Below are 12708 nucleotides of genomic sequence, written 5' to 3'. Positions count from 1 at the left end.
TCTCTAAGAAGTATGTTTCCATGGTGTACTTAATTTTTTTCTAGCCAATGGTGGAATCTCTGTAATCTTCATTCTCAACTGAATGGGTGCTAAACCTACTTCATCAAGCTCCTTATTAAAACCTGTATTTGCTCAGGTGATAACAGTATGGGGGCAGATACCCTTTCTTCTACATCATAACCAGGGATTTGGTAGAGGGAGAGTCAGAATGAGCTTCTGATCATGCATGAATGTTTAAAAGCCCTCAGTTGTTAGCGTGTGATCTTGTAGTCAAATATAACTTTATTGATTAGTCAGTTGACCATATCAAGAAACAATGGGCATTGGCCATAATAAAATAAATAGGATTAATAAAATAGGATTAAATAAGGTAAAATGAAGTAAAATGAGATTAAAATAGAGTAATAAAAGATAAGAGTGAGGTAAAGTTATGGAATGGAATGGAATGGAATGGAATGGAATGGAATGGAATGGAATGAAATGGAATGGAGAAACATAAGATGGGTACTAGAATACAAAACAGTATTTGTTTAGATCAGGGGTCAGCAACCTGCGGCTCTGGAGCCGCATGTGGCTCTTTCATCTCTCTGCTGTGGCTCCCTGTCACTCAACTGCCAATGTGCGACACCTACCGGTATACGATTTATTGAGCTTTTCAACCCCTGGTAGGCCAACCATGGATAAATCCAAGAAAAGAAAAGTTTCAGAGAAAACAGAACATTTAATTCAACTACATATGCTAGTTTTGTGGTCGCTCAAGAAATAGTCAGGGACTGGAAGGGTTTTGTGGCTCCCAGTGTTTTCTTTTCTATGGGAAACGGGTCCAAATGGCTCTTTGAGTGTTTAGGGTTGCAGACCCCTGGTTTAGATGAATGAATGTGTTCTGTAAAATATATTCTTAGCTGAACAGTTTTTAAATAGTAATTTTATTAAAAATAAAAAACTAATGGAAACTAAAATGTAAAAGAAAAAATGGAAAGTGCAGAAACAAAAAAATAGAGAAGAAATAAAAAATAATATAATAAAGCAAAAAAAAGAGAAATGTATAAAGAAATGACTTATTTCTTCATCACAACTGGTATAAACAATTTTTTAACTTATCACCATCTCTTAAATTAAAACAAAACTTTTTTTCCCATATCACATCTCTTATCTATAAACAAATCCTTAAAGCCTTGTCATTTCAGTCCTGATGTCAGCAAAAGTTCATTAAGGGTTAATAAAAGAGATAACAAAATATATCTTTTAATCTTAATCAAAGAAATCAATTCAAATAATGTCTTAGAACTTTATTTCTTCTCATTTTTTGTCCCTTTTCACAAAAGTCTTTGAACTTTAATGAACTCTCGAACTCTCTTTTGTAAATCCAACATGGAAAATTATCCAAGTCACTCTCTTGGTTTGTTATTTGTATATCCCTTTTCATTATTAAGATCTCAGCTGGCTTATTTTGAATCCCCGGGTGGCAATTCTTTTTATATTATTCTTGTAGCCTGTTATTTTTAAATCCACTTTCAGGTCAGTCTCCATCTTGTCAGATATAATTTCTCCAGGTCTAGCGATCAAAGCAGATACTCTTAAAAATAACCTCTGACTCCATTGTTCAAAAAAATATTCTTCATGTTTTGCTTTATTCCATAAATCAAACTTAAGTATTCTTCTCCTTAAATTGTAATCTTGTTCCTTCTGTTTCCGTCAACTTTCAAAGTCTCATCCTATCAGTTATTTTTTTTAATAAAAATTCTAAACTAAAGCATTTTCTTATAGGAAGGATTCTTATAATTAATTCCAAAATCTTATTTCAAATCCATCTGGGCCCTTAGTCTGTTTGTAACTTTCCAAAATCAAAGTTCTAATCATCCCGTGGCTGTTTGTTTCAAAGACTCCTTAAACTTGTTTTCAAAAATTCTTTTGCTAAGGATTGAAGGAAACTCACACGGTGATTGCTTGTTAAGTGAAAAGCAGTTAACGAGCAACATCCAACAGGAAGTATGTGAACCATGTGTCCTTTTTGAAGTTGCCAACCACAGATTCAGCAAGATGGTTATTCCTTTGTCTCCCAGAGCCCTAAACCCACTGGTGTCTACTGTCTTGTGGTCTCTTGCAAGAAACAACGGTCTGCAGTGGTGAAATCCTCCGTGGTTTGCCACCGGTTCTTTGCCCACGCATGCGTGGTGTGCGCCAAATGCATGCTGCATGTGTATGCACATATGCACCAAATGCACACTGCATGTGCGCATGCACAGTGCGTGCCAAACAGCTGCTTCATTCAGAAAAAAGACACTTAACAAGGTAAGAACAGCGAGGGGGGGAACAGCTGTGCCACGCTATTTAGATTTGCTAGAAAGCAGGATATAAATCGCTCGGCACAGCTGATCGTCGGAAATACCGGTTTGGACCAACTGGTAGCTTTTTTTTACTACTGGTTCGCTGAACCGGTGCGAACTGGTAGGATTTCACCACTGTCTGGAGCACTTGTGGGTGATCTCAAATACTCTCCTAGTTTGGAGAGAAATTACAAAGAGTCAGTTAATTGACCAGTTCTTCATTCCACCAGAATTATCAGCTATGCTTTCAGCAGAGCTATCTTCAATTTGCCTGGAAGTTCCCTGAGCTGAATAGTCCTGACTATAAACTTAGCAGTTCTAAATGATCATATTTGTATTTGTGTTCTGAAGGAAATACATGTATATCCTTGTAGGAAGTTAAAACCCACCCCTCTCCTAGAAAAATGAAATATTTTAGGAAATATTAAAAGGCAGAATATTTCCCCTAAAAGGGAGTCAGGAACTCAGCCCCTACCCGCCCCCCGCCCCCCCGCCTTTGTTAATGGGCCATTAATGCCTAAGCCAGTCCATTCTATATAACAAAGATCTATCTCCTTCAAGCAGAGCCATTTAATTGCTCTTCATTGCATCACCCAACAAGATTCAACCAAACTTAGCACACAGACAACCTACAAAGCTAGCCGTGACCTCTGACAGCAACCAATCAGGATACTCTTCCTGTGCCCCAGGAAGTTCAAAGCCAGAGAGCAGGGGTGGGTTCTACTTACCTTTACTACCGGTTCACAATGAGATCGCAACCGGTCCGAACTGGGGGCAACCCACCACTGCCAGAGAGGGTATAAAACCCAGGGACTCTCATTATCTTTTCCCTTTTTTTTGCCCAAGATCTCCAAGGCATATGATCATATTCATCAACAAACCTTCTTTCCAGCAACTTCCATGAATCCAGAGTCTTTTCCCCCCACTTGGAACTGAACCCAGAAGGATATTTCTTCCAACACCCTGTTACCAGTAGCTATTGATAACTTTAGCTACCAAGAATTTGTTCAGTCCCCTTTTTAAAGCTAGCTAATTAGCACTCTAAATCCTTTTTATAAAGAGGCACCCAGAACTGTACACACACACAATATTCCAGGCGATGGTGCAAACTTCCTGAAATTTTAGAGTATGTGACAGATTAAGATGTACCAAACAATTGACTCTGAGCTCAAAGTATTTATTATCTGTGGAACAGCATTCCAGGCATCAGCCGTGGTCAAGTACAATAAGGGTGAACAGATACAAATAAATGTCTTCGCAGGCATTTAAACTTTCTGACAGATCCCTCTATCTCCTTGTATTTAAACGTTTCTCTCTACATCTTTATAGGTGGGAAATTGCTTGGAAAGCATTTGGAAATAGTTTCAGTCTTGTTGCTTTTGTGCAGTCTGGGTGACCCCTGCTAAGAATGGATTCTTCTAATCTAAAGGGTTGCCAGATACAAGATTTAAAAACTGGGAGATTTTATTAGGTGGTAGCAAATAAATTCAGAAAATTATGTTTACTGACTTTTAGTTGTCATCTGGACAGAACCGGTGGCTCCATTCCTGAATCTAAGTGGCTTGCTGTTTATTACAAATTTTTTTGTGTGTAATATATAATTGTTAAAAAAGAGAGACAGGGTGTCCATAGCTTTCAGAATGAATAGACATATATATCTTATGGAGGAAAAGATAATTAAATATGTGGTATCAGAGGGCTCTGTGTTCTAACTATAAGCAGCTATAATAAGAATAAGAATTTCTGAACAAGAATAACTTCTGATAGGCAGTTGGCCCTATTTACAAAACCCTAACCTTTTAGAGACAGACTACATAACATAGAGTGCAAAGTTTCTTTATGTCAAATTTTAGCACATTTAATCCAAAGGGGAGAAAGTTAAATATAGGCTTAATATTTCTATAAATTTGTATAGCAATCATGGGAACTTTGAAAAGTTTCTTGGATTGCTAGATACCCTTACCACAGAGATTAAAAAGCATTAAAATCAAATATTTAAAGGCATTAGTTTTTCTTTTCATAACTTTTGATTGTGAGAATCAAATTGGAAATGATAGTAATGCTGTCTTTCTTAACTCTAAATGCTGGCTATAATTACTGCCAGTGACTTTGAAGGCTTTGGACGTCTCAACCAAGAAACACCATTTACTTAAATGGAGTTGCCCACAGTTCCAATCATCCTCTTTCCGAGTTGTTTTCACACTGTGTGGCCTTAATTTTCCCCAAAGTCCAAATCTTGTTTGTGAGTTTGCCTGCCTGCTGGGTCCATCTTGTCTCAATGACATCTTCCTATCGGCTGAACTCTTTGTGTTCTGGTTATCGATCTGCTGTTCAGCACAGAGTTGGAATGAAAAATACTATCTTCAATGCCTTGCTTTCTTGAGAGCATTTGATGTTTGGAGATAGGAGTCGTGGCCGGTTGAGATTTATTATACTTTGGTGGCAATTCTGCATGTGAATAAATGCTTGACATCTTTAGCAAATTCTTGAGGCTTTTCCATGTCTTCATGAAATAGACACCCTGGGTAGCTTTTTCATCTTCTGTTTCCACACATTGTACTTCTTGTGTTGTTACTTATTTTAAAATGCCTTTAACAATTTGTAAACCATCCAGAGTCAGATTGAATAGGGTGTTCAGTAAATTTAATACCTTATCATAATGGTTGGTCACACAGTCAGCCAGATGTTTAGACAGGATTTGGCATTTTAATCAATTTATTGTGTTCTTCCCAAACACCTGGGATAGGCAGATGTTTGATGGTGTTGGAGGTGTCATTGCACAATGTGAGCTTTTTGAAGTAAAGCTGCCTTTTGCAATTGACTGATGCAGTGGTGGGTTTCAAATTTTTTTACTACTGGTTCTGTGGCTGTGATTTGGTGGGCATGGCATGGCATGGCATGGCTTGGTGGGGGTGGCAGGGGAAGGATACTGCAAAATCTCCATTCCCACCCCACTCCAGGGGAAGGATACTGCAAAATCCCCATTTCCTCCCGATCAGCTGGGACTCGGGAGGCAGAGAATAGATGGGGGCGGGGCCAGTCAGAGGTGGTATTTACCGGTTCTCCGAACTACTCAAAATTTCCGCTACCGGTTCTCCAGAACTGGTCAGAACCTGCTGAAACCCACCTCTGGACTGATGGTGATTTTGTCAATGCCAATGGTGTTCAAATGGTGCTCCAGATGTTTTGGGATTGCACCTATTCCTATTGATAGCATCTTTATTTCTTTGATTAATTTCTATAGCTGGCCATCACTAGTGACTCCATCTTCGCTTTCTTTTGCCACAGACAGTCTATTTCAGGGGTGAAATGTAAAACATGTTACTACCGGTTCTGTGGGCGTGGCTTGGTGGGGGGGTAATGTGACTGGGTGGGCATGGCCAACTTTTTTTTAAATGCTTTGAAAAGCCTCTGGCGATCAGGCAACTCAGCTGGGATCATCAGAGAGGCTTTTTAAAAAATGCCTCTCTGCTGATCAGGCAACTCAGCTGGGATTGTCAGAGACTTTTGGCCAACAGGTTGCAGAAAAAAATGCTTTGAAAAGCCTCTGAGGATCCCAGCTGAGCCGCGCGATCATCAGAGGCTTTTTTTTTTACTTTTAAAAGCATTTTTTCATCAAAAGAGGTTGTAGAAAAAATGCTTTTAAAGGTTAAAAAAAAAAAGCCTCTGATGATCGTGCGACCCAGCTGAGCATGGTGTGGGGGGGAGCGCAGGGATTTTTGCTACCGGTTCTCCGAACCACCCGCCGCCATCGCTACTAGATCGGGCAATCCGGTCCGAACCGGGAGCATTTCACCCCTGGTCTATTTCTATTTGCAGGTCCTTGTATTTTTTATTTTTTATTTTCTACAGTTCTTTCTCTTATGTTCTGCTGCATCCAAGTGCTGCAACACCCACTATCCAGACTTTTTTTTTTGTCTTTCTTATCAACAATTGTAATTATTATATACACAAAAATGTGAAATCACAGTTGCCAGTTCTTTAGCTAATATTGGCCAGTTCATTTGCATCGAGTTTTTCCCAAAACTTAGAATGTCATAAGATACCAGCATAGCATATGCGCAGATCAAAGCAGTGTAGCCTTTTGTAACTGACAGATGGAAATTTTCTCAATGTGCAGATTTTCTAACTGCCCTCCAAGTTCTTTTTTAGTGTGTGGCACTCAAAGTGCTGATAACCACTGGGACCACTAATGCCTGTTTATGCCATAATCCATCAGCTTCAATTTTCTGATCTTGTTACCTGTGTTTTCCCGAAAATAAGACCCTGTCTTATATTTTTTTGAACCCTGAAATAAGCACTTGGCCTTATTGCCATGCGCTCAAAAACCCAATTGGGCTTATTATCAGGGGATGTCTTATTTTGGGGGAAACAGGGTACTTTGTGATCTTCTCCAATTCCTTGTCTTCTATTCTGATATCTCTTAGTATAGTAGAACACTATAATTAATAATTATATATTAATCCACCATAATTAACCACAATTTCTTCTTTTCAACACAGATAAATCTACTGTGTTATATGCCAAGATTTTATCAGTTTGTTTGTATTCAGAAATCCCACAATATTTTAGTCTGCTCATTTTTGACTATTTTTTTTCAATGTATGTTCCCACAAATGTTTCATTAATGGCACATAGAAATTTTTACAGAAGTTCCAATGAATCACCTTAGCAACTACTATGTCATTGTTTATAATTAGTTTGTGTGATGTTGAGTATATGATTTGCTGTTTCTTTTGCTTCTTTGCACATAGTTCTTATATGTAATGGCTGCAATATTTCACATAGTTGTCTTGTGTGAAAAGCCCTCTCACGCATAATGGTTTATGAAACTGAGTAGCATCTGATCTGCTCCATGTTTATTAGGTTAGCATAAAAACAAGTTTATTGTGATTGATTGATATATTGTGGATATTGATGCATTTTTCTACATATGTTCCAGTACAGAAGTAATATTTTTTATTCAGTTTTTTTAAAAACAAATACCACTTGTTTCATTTGTATCCCTGAGTTTCAAATCCTCCCTTTCCATCCTAAATGGTGCCGCCACAGAGAAGAGGGGGGTCAGTCCCCCTCTGGACCCGGCTGTATTGGCTAACTATCGTCCAGTCTCCAACCTTCGCTTTGTGGTGAAGGTTGTTGAGAGTGTGGTTGCACGAAAGCTTCCCCAGTACCTGGATGAAACGACGTATCTAGATCCGTTCCAGTCAGGCTTCAGGCCTGGGTACAGCATGGAAACAGCATTGGTCACGTTGGTGGATGATCTCTGGAGGGCTCGGGACAGGGGGTTCTCCTCTTTCCTGGTCCTGTTAGATCTCTCAGAGGCTTTTGATACCATCGACCATGGTATCATGCTGCACCGGTTGGAAGAGTTGGGGGTGGGAGGCACCATACTACGGTGGTTCCCCTCCTTTCTCTCCGACCGGTCGCAGTCTGTGTTGACAGGGGGGCAGAGGTCGACCCCGAGGCCCCTTATATGTGGGGTGCCACAAGGATCGGTCCTCTCACCCCTTTTGTTCAACATTTATGTAAAGCCGCTGGGTGAGATCATCCGTGGTTTGGGGTGGAGTACCATCAGTACGCTGACGACACCCAGCTGTACATCTCCACCCCAGACCACCCCAATGATGCCCTTGAAGTGATGTCCCGGTGCCTGGAGGCCATACGGATCTGGATGGGGAGGAACAGGCTCAGGCTCAACCCATCCAAGACCGAGTGGCTGTGGTTTCTGACGTCCCGATATAGTCAGCTGGTGCCATCGCTGACTATTGGGGGCAAATCACTGGCCCCCACGGAAAGGGCTCGCAACTTGGATGTCCTCCTGGATTCACGGCTGTCTTTAGAAGAGCACTTGATGGCCGTGGCCGGGAGGATTTTTCATCAGGTTCGCCTGATCCACCAGTTGCGTCCCTTTCTAGATCGGGACTCCTTATGCACGGTCACTCACGCCCTCGTCACCTCCCGTCTGGCCTATTTTTATTTTTTTAATTTGATTTATATGCCGCCCTTCTCCGGAGACTCAGGGCGGCTTACAATGCGTTAAGCAATAGCTTTCATTCTTTTGTATATTTTATACAAAGTCAGCTTATTGCCCCCACAAACTGGGTCCTCATTTCACCTACCTTAGAAAGGATGGAAGGCTGAGTCAACCCTATTGTAATGCTCTCTACATGGGGATCCCCTTGAGGAGCACTTGGAGGCTCCAACTGGTGCAGAGTGCGGCCGCGCACGTGGTGATGGGAGCGACGTGGCGCTCCCATGTAACACCTCTCCTGCGCAAGCTGCACTGGCTCCCGGGGGTCTTCCGAGTGCACTTCAAGGTTTTGGTTATCACCTTTAGAGCGCTCCATGGCTTGGGACCTGGTTATTTACGAGACCACCTGCTACCACCAATAGCCTCCCACCGACCAGTACGTTCCCATAGAGAGGGGCTCCTCCGGGTGCCATTGGCCAAACAATGTCGACTGGCGGCCCCCAGGGGGAGAGCCTTCTCTGTGGGGGCACCTACTATCTGGAACGAGCTCCCCCCGGAGATATGGAGGATCCTGGATCTGCGTACCTTCCGTCGCGCGCTCAAGACTTTCTTGTTTCACCAGGCTGGCCTGTCCTAAGTCTTTCCCCTTTTTAAATGGAAATTTTAAATTTGGTTTTAAAGTATTGGGGTTTTAAATTTGTTCAGTCAAATTATTTAATTCGTTTTATTCTATTTTAAATTTTGTATTTATATTGTTTTATTCTATGGCTGTTCACCGCCCTGAGTCCTTCGGGAGTAGGGCGGTATACAAATTCAATAAAAGAAAGTAAAAGAAAGAAAGTCAATCTATTCTCCAAAGCACCTGAATGTAGAAACAAATCAAGGCGAGAACCAACCTAGAAATAAGGAGAAATTTCCTGACAGAACAATTAATCAGTGGAACAGCTTGCTTTCAGAAGTTGTGAATGCTCCAACACTGGAAGTTTTTAAGAAGAGACTAGTGCAGGGGTGGCAAACTCGATTTCATTGAGGGCTGCAACAGGGTTGTGTTTGACCTCGGGGGGCTGAGGTGGGCGTGGCCAGGGTGGGCGTGGCCAGATCAATGTCATTCATGTTGGTGGACCGAGCATTCTGCCAGTGAAAACAGGCTCCTGAGCTCCTGCAACCCTCTGCCAGCGAAAACGGAGCTTGGGAGAACCGCACATGGCCTTCACGAGCTACATTTTCGCTGGCAGAGGCACTTCAGGCTGGTTCTTTGCTGTTTCCAGGGCGGCCCCACGGGCCAGATCTAAGCACCCCATGGGCCAGATGCGGCCCTGGGGCCTTGAGTTTGACACCCCTGAACTAGAGAGTCATTTGTCTGAAATGGTATAAGGTCTTCTGCTTGAACAAGGGATTGGATTAGAAGATCTCCAAGGCCCGTTCCAACTCTTGTTATTCTGTTATAGTGATTTGTAGATTTACATAGGGAGACAGGGGTAGTCATTTACCTTCCTCTCAATCTGAATTTGCTCAGACCAAATCCCATCCAAAGATGCATTATCTAAAAGTGTACGATTAAAATTTAAATGTTTAGTTCACATTTAATGAGACGGATAGAAGATTGTGTCCCTAATATACCTGATATTTAACTAATTCTTACCTGGTGTTAAATAGTCAGTAAAAAGAACAAAGGTAACACTTTAAATCTTTCTACATTCTTGCTACCCATGTGTTGCTTAATTATTAAACCCTAAAACAAGGGCTATAATGAAGTCTTGGGAGAATTGCAAGTTTTGAAGTTCAGTGATGCGTACTTCCTATATTAATGGCGCCTGAATTATAGGTTTGCAACCTTACCATTTTCATTTCAGTCTGAACTCACAAAGCAGCAAAATTATTTTAAAACTGAGTTGAAAATGCTTGAAGATGAATTACTAAAACGCTTTTCAGCTGCCAAGAATTACTTCCTTGGGAATATTCTGCAAGCTGAGAGGATAGAAACAAGAAAACACACAGTGGCAGATATAAAAAAAAATAAAAATAAAGCTAAATTATCAATATGAAAAACATAGGCCTTCAAGCAACAAGAGGAAAAAAATGTAATTTTTCTTTCTCATTAAACCTATTCTTCCTTGGTTGATTAATGAATATAAATTTTGGTGTTATTCATCAGGATTTAATAAAAAATATACTTTTGCCAAAATTGTGCTATGGTATGTAGAGGATAATCATATTTGCCCTGTATAATACACAAGTTGGTTTTGATCATGTCCAAATAAATATGCTTTAGTTAGATAATTTTTTAATGTACATGTAGTTTTGATCTTACAATCACAATTGAACCCAAAATTTCTAATGGTAAGTAAGACAATTGTTAAATGAATGTTGCCCCATTTTAGGACTTTTTTTTTGTCACAGTTGTTAAATGAATCACTGCAGTTGTTAAGTTAGTAACACAGTTAAGTCAATCTGGTTTTCCCATTGACTTTGCTTGTCAGAAGGTCACAAAATGTGATCACCTGACCCTGGGACAATGCAATTGTCATAAATATGAACCAGTTGCCAAGTGTTTGAATTTTGATCACGTGACCATGGCGATGCATGGCGATACATGCAACAGTTGTGTTAATTTTGATCATGTGATCATGGGAATCAAACTTTGAACAGTCACTAAACGAACTGTAAGTCAAGGACTATTGTACTCAGAAAATAATAGCTTTAAAATTAGAATAATTCAAGATGTGAGGGCGAGTTACTATTCTTTTCGCATCAAATGTTTGTATTTTTAAAAATAGTTATCTTTTTATCTTTTTTTTTTTTTTACTATTCTTGGATCATAACTTTGGTGTCCAACCCAAAATGGGAGAAGAACTATATAGCTTAAGTTATCTTGGTAATGTGGAGAGAAATAATATGGTGCAAACTGAAGCACTGCGAAAAAGCAACACTGCATAGCTATTTTTCCCAAATAATTTTTGGCATTCTTGTCCATTGGTGAAAACTCCTCTGAATAGTTCTACAGTATTGCTTAGACAAATTAATAGCATCTTGACAAAAAATTGATAATCCTTGTTAATTACGTCTCATATTTTATATCTACAGTACATCTCTTACCATATATGAGCATGCAGTATCAACAGTGCTTATTTTCAGTAAATATAAGCAACAGTGAGTTAGCTCTAGAAAGAAGAATGCTCTGCATATGGCATTTTCATTTATCAGGTTCAATACATTTTAGAATATAAATCAATTAACCTTCATTCTTACAATGTATTATCTTCCATTTGCAGCTTAAAGGATCTGGCAAAAGTTAAATGATTTGGCTGAGGAACCCAACAGAATAATTATCCGAGCAAAGTAAATAGCACAGCTCTAATTGTAGACTTGCTTGTGCTCGAGAGGTGTTGTTGTTGTTCCTAAATGTTTGTCCCGTTTATTTGCAGAGCCTGCTTGTTTTGCACTGTGCTCGCTGGGGGGACGAAGAGCAGAGCTGTCAGTGCGTGATACAACGAAGAGTTCTCTTTTCCAGCCAGTTTGTCACAGACCCAAATGCTGATTTGACCTGACAAGGAGTGACGGGCCCAAGGTCAGCCAGATGGCTTCTGTGCCTGAAAGGACAACTAGAATCTGGGTCTCACCGCTCCATTCTACTACCCCATGCTGGCTCTTTATACTTGAAAGAGACGATGCTAACACCATTCTGGATATTGTTATGTATTTTGTCATGTAAACCATTACATGGGATTGGCTGTAGACCTGGCAGACTGTGGTTTCATCCGTTTCTTTCTCATTCTGTTCTGGATTATTAAAAACCGCAACAAAGCATGTCTTTTCTTTGCTGTGTTGCTCTATTGCTGCAGCCCCTGTGTACAGCTCAGGTTCCCATTGGCAGGAATTTTTGCGTCGCCCTGAAGCCAGCTGTTTTCCTTTTTCCTCCTTCTCCTTTCCACCCAAACCAGCACTCAGTTCCTCGCTTAAAACTGATCTCCTTTCACTTTCACTTGAGCTTGTTTTTGTTTTCTTCCAAATCTTTCATTACTAGGATATATATATAGGAAAGCCAGAGAGAGAGAGAGAGAGAGAGAGAGAGAGAGAGAGAGAGAGAGAGAGAGAGAGAGAGAGAGAGAGAGAGAGAGAGAGAGAGAGAGAGAGAGAGAGAGAGAGAGAGATGTATGTGTGTATGTGTGTATGTGTGTGTGTGTGTGTGTGTGTGTGTATGTATGTATGTATGGAGAGAGACAGACAGGCAGACAGGCAGAGAGAGGGAGAGGGAGAGAGAGAGAGAGAGAGAGAGAGAGAGAGAGAGATGTATGTATGTGTGTATGTGTGTGTGTGTGTATGTATGTATGGAGAGAGACAGACAGGCAGACAGGCAGAGAGAGGGAGAGGGAGAGGGAGAGAGACAGAGAGAGAGAGAGAGAGAGA

At 40.5% G+C, this 12708-nt stretch overlaps 1 long non-coding RNA gene across 1 annotated transcript; it reads left to right on the top strand.

Moving 5' to 3' along the window:
- Positions 1-503: 503 nt before the first annotated feature.
- Positions 504-12108, top strand: LOC117674827 (uncharacterized). The gene is made up of 2 exons (XR_009621323.2): positions 504-634; positions 11727-12108. It is a non-coding gene; the product is annotated as an uncharacterized LOC117674827 (long non-coding RNA).
- Positions 12109-12708: the final 600 nt, after the last annotated feature.

The sequence above is a fragment of the Pantherophis guttatus genome, chromosome 1 (assembly GCF_059756535.1).
Source record: "Pantherophis guttatus breed Tessera chromosome 1, ASM5975653v1, whole genome shotgun sequence".
In the NCBI taxonomy this organism is placed as follows: Eukaryota; Metazoa; Chordata; class Lepidosauria; order Squamata; family Colubridae; genus Pantherophis; species Pantherophis guttatus.
Note: the sequence above shows the minus strand (reverse complement) of the source record. Positions and strands in the feature narration are given on the sequence as shown.